Source organism: Phaseolus vulgaris, chromosome 5, assembly GCF_051622355.1.
Source record: "Phaseolus vulgaris cultivar YP4 chromosome 5, ASM5162235v1, whole genome shotgun sequence".
NCBI classification, from domain to species: Eukaryota; Viridiplantae; Streptophyta; class Magnoliopsida; order Fabales; family Fabaceae; genus Phaseolus; species Phaseolus vulgaris.
This window is the reverse complement of record NC_143502.1, coordinates 33,725,974-33,730,878: the sequence shown is the minus strand read 5'-3', so window position 1 is coordinate 33,730,878 and position 4,905 is coordinate 33,725,974. Positions and strand designations below refer to the sequence as shown.

Genomic DNA, 4,905 nt, shown 5'->3' with positions numbered 1-4,905 from the left:
AAAACCCACCCAATTAACATTAATACAGTCCAACTATGTGTCACTTACACACAACATTCACTTCCATTTACAAGAATCCAAAACAAATATTTGAAAACAATGACCATGCAGAAAGTTGTTCTTGGGTCCCCACATATTAACACATGGGTCCCCACTTACAGTATAAGGGTTTCTATGACCACCACATCATGGTAAAACCCACCCAATTAACATTAATACAATCCAACTATGTGTTACTTACACACAACATTCACTTCCATTTACAAGAATCCAAAAAAAATATTTGAAAACAATGACCATGCAGAAAGTTGTTCTTGGGTCCCCACTTATTAACACATGGGTCCCCACTTACAGTATAAGGGTTTCTATGACCACCACATCATGGTAAAACCCACCCAATTAACATTAATGCAGTCCAACTATGTGTCACTTACACACAACATTCACTTCCATTTACAAGAATCCAAAAAAATATTTGAAAACAATGACCATGCAGAAAGTTGTTCCTAGGTCCCCACTTATTAACATATGGGTCCCCACTTACAATATAAGGGTTTCTATTGTTGAAGATGGTTGCTGCTCCTTCAAGATTGTGTTTGATGAAGACTTCTATGTACATTACATTTGTATTTTGCTTTGCTTTAAGTATGTCTTAGGTAGTGCTTAGAGGTTGTCTAAGAGTGGGCTTTTTTGCTGAGTAACTCACCTCATAACCACTGGCCATGTGATAAGAACAAGCATAAGTTTTCTTAAACTGTTTTTCACATGTTTTACAAAAAACACGTTTACTGCATAAAAATAAATCTGTTCTTTTCTAAATAAACAGATTCATTTTTTTCACTGATGCCTTGGCTAAAGTCTTGTAAAAATTAGATTTTGTGCATCAGGTATTTTGACTAAGTCTTCTTCTTTTCAAAACGACTGAGTTTTAAATTTGCAAACTTTCTCTGTTTTCGTTTTGAAAAATAAATTTGTTCATCTGTAAATGAATAGATTCTTTTTGTCTCTGGTGCCATGTCAAGCTTAAACGTTTTTCAGTTTTATCTCAGCACCAGAATGGTTGACTAAGTCTCCTCTCTTAACAAATTCTCTAACTGCTTTTGAAAATAAATCAGTTCATTTTATTTTCAATCTGTTCATTTTATAACAGCTTTAACTGTTTTTCAAAATTCTGTTATAAGCTGGCTTTCTATAAAATGCAAACTTGTTTTCTGAGTTTAATAACAATTCAAACAATTCATACATTTGCAAAAACAAGTTTTGATAGCAGAGAGTTAAGTGTTTACAAAGGATTAGCATTTGTTCTTCAAAGATTCAAAAATCACAAAGTGCTTGTTCTTGGTTTGGTTCCAAAAGCTTGGTGTGAGGTGCAGCTACTGTTCTAGCAATCTTGCCTACTGGTTTAAGGCAGATCTGTGTATCCTCAATCAGGTGTAGTCGTTTCACATCTCTTTCTTGTAATAGTTTGGTTGAACACTCTTCTTGATAGGTGTTCTTGAAGAGTGGGTGTGTGTGTATGCTGAAATAGGTTTTTTCAGCAAGAGTACCTAAGTTCTTGTAGGTTTCAAGAACAGTGGGAATTGTACTTGGTTGTACTGTGTGTTAGTGATTTCCACCTGTTGTTGGTGAAGACTGGATGTAGCTCAGTTGAGTGAACCAGTATAATTGCTTGTGTTCATTCTCTCTCACTCTCTACAATTTCGTTTCTGCATAATTGATAAAACAGCAATGAAATAAATCGGTTCAATTGAAAATAAATCTGTTCTTTCTGGGCATTGTGCATTCTGTTCTTGATCTCTGAAAAAGTTGTTTAAATCTCATAAGAACATATATAATCTGCTAAAAGCCATTGGAACAGATTGTCTGTGATAGGTTGCACAAGAAACTGTCAATGCTATTAATTGAACCTTAAACAATTGCTTAAAGTTGAAGCTTGCTGTTCTGTGATTCATTGTTCTTAATTTCTGGAAAATTGCATGACATCAAGAAGAACACTCATAGTCTGTTAAAAGCCACTGGAACAGCTTGTTTGCAAAGGTCACTCAATTAACTAGCATGCTATCAATTGAACCTTAATCACTTGCTTGAAACTGAAGTTGGCTGTTTTGGTGTTTCACTGGTTTTCAATATGATATCTGTGTGTGTACATCTGGATAAACTATCTGCATAGTCTTGTGATTAACCTTGCTGTATTAAAAGCGTTTCAAACAGAAAAACAGTGCTGAAATAAATCTGTTCATTTTCACATAAATCGATTTATTTTCTGTAAAACTGGGTTAAACACTGTTTCTGCGAGAAAGTTTTAAAAGGTCAATTCACCCCCCCTCTTGAACTTTGGCACTATTAAACCCAACATCTATGACCACCACATCATGGTAAAACCCACCCAATTAACATTAATACAGTCCAACTATGTGTCACTTACACACAACATTCACTTCCATTTACAAGAATCCAAAAAAAATATTTGAAAACAATGACCATGCAGAAAGTTGTTCTTGGGTCCCCACTTATTAACACATGGGTCCCCACTTACAGTATAAGGGTTTCTATGACCACCACATCATGGTAAAACCCACCCAATTAACATTAATGCAGTCCAACTATGTGTCACTTACACACAACATTCACTTCCATTTACAAGAATCCAAAAAAATATTTGAAAACAATGACCATGCAGAAAGTTGTTCTTGGGTCCCCACTTACAATATAAGGGTTTCTATGACCACCACATCATGGTAAAACCCACCCAATTAACATTAATACAATCCAACTATGTGTCACTTACACACAACATTCACTTCCATTTACAAGAATCCAAAAAAAATATTTGAAAACAATGACCATGCAGAAAGTTGTTCTTGGGTCCCCACTTATAGTATAAGGGTTTCTATGACCACCACATCATGGTAAAATCCACCCAATTAACATTAATACAGTCCAACTATGTGTCACTTACACACAACATTCACTTCCATTTACAAGAATCCAAAAAAATATTTGAAAACAATGACCATGCAAAAAGTTGTTCTTTGGTCCCCACTTACAGTATAAGGGTTTCTATGACCACCACATCATGTTAAAACCCACCCAATTAACATTCATACACTGCAACTATGTCTCACTTACACACAACATTCAGTTTCACTTTCAGGAATACAAAAACAAAATTGAAAACAATGACCATGCACAAAGTTATTCTTGGGTCCCCACTTATTAACACATGAGTCCCCACTTACACTATAAGGGTTCCAATTAATTTATTAACAAAGACCTTCACATTCTTGTGCTCCAATGACTACTCTCTGCCCAAAATATGACATAAAACAATACTTAAACTAAATAAGTTAAATGAAATTGAGAATGCTTCCATTCATGAAATAAAAGTATCTATATCTATCTATAAACTAGCATGCATTGGTTTGGATGGTAACCAATTGGAAGATTGATTCCTCCCAAACCCGTGTTCGAATGCTGGTAAATGAGAAAAAAAAAGTATCTATATTGTTCACATAAGCTCATAATAACTAACACTTTTTTTGTTACAATTGAAAGTGTACAATTACATTCAAAATAAGTCCAATAAAAATCAAGGGCAATCTACTTCCAAATCTGTCAATACGGCTTTTCGTTGAACGTTAGACTCATGCAACACCCACGAAAATAGCATCTCTTGACGAAAGCGTAGGAGCTCCTTCTAAATAACATATCATGGAATCAGTTTGCAATGACCAAACTATAAATAAAACGTGTTAAGTAATCAAAATAAATCTTACCGTGGTGTAATTGGGAAAGGTATTCCCTTCCAAGTGCTGTGAACCATCCCACAACTTCATATATTTCACAACTAAAATACCACAGTCATAACTGCATACAACCAAAATAAATTTAACCCTAAAGAACAAATCCAAATATTAACTCCAAACCAAATTAGAGAAAATATCAAATCAAAATAAATATGAATATTACTGTCAATACTAACCTATTCGGTTGTAGGGGAACATTTTCTTTTACCAATGAAATTTGAGCACCACTCTTTCCAGAAAATTCGTCAAGAATTTCAAAAAGGTGTTGTAGACGATCAACCTACAACATGCAATTTAACAACAATGATAAAGAAATCCAAAACCAAATATATTCATAAGTATTCAAGAACATCCAGGTATTTACCATTGCTTTATCAATCTTGAATCGATATTCAATTCAATGACCAATGGAGTCCAATACATGCAATTGCCCTGTTCGACAATTGAGTGCGTACAACCACCAGTGCTCCTTGAACACGGTTGGGACAAACACCTACAGAACGTTGCAAAGTTTAAAGTCACTGTCAACATCACCATTCTAACAAACACCGACAAATTTCACAGAAAACATCAATAATATTAACTTACACAATCGCAATAAGATATTCCCTGATATGGGAATAAAGCATTCTCATAAAATGACATGTAATCCAAACTGGACCATGAATTTTGTCCCCCATTGTTGATCATCTCCTCAATTACACGAGTATGCAACCCTAAACTCTATTATTAGTAATAACAAAAACTTAAAAGAAATCAAAATCAATTTAAATCAACACTAACCACAAAAAAACGGATTGAATGAAAAGCGATTCACCACTCCAAAATGAACAATTTGATTCATATTTAAGAAGTCGGTTAGAAATAGCATAACCTACAAACACATTCAACACAACTAAGTAAATATTACAAGTAAATAGAACAACTACTACACACAACAATCAGTTCTAGTTCCTAGAATCCAAAAACAAAATTTAAGACAATAACCATGCAGAAACTAATTCATGGGTCCCCACTTATTAACACATGGGTCCCCACTTACACTATAAGAGTTCCAATGACCACCACATCATGCTAAAACCCACCCAATTAAAATTCA

The 4,905-nt window shown here is 34.4% G+C and overlaps 1 long non-coding RNA gene across 1 annotated transcript; it reads right to left on the bottom strand.

The window, feature by feature from the left end:
• Positions 1-3,521: 3,521 nt before the first annotated feature.
• On the bottom strand, positions 3,522-4,225 carry LOC150027577 (uncharacterized). The gene is made up of 3 exons (XR_016520760.1): positions 4,171-4,225; positions 3,983-4,086; positions 3,522-3,697 (listed from the first exon to the last, which is right to left on the bottom strand). It is a non-coding gene; the product is annotated as an uncharacterized LOC150027577 (long non-coding RNA).
• Positions 4,226-4,905: the final 680 nt, after the last annotated feature.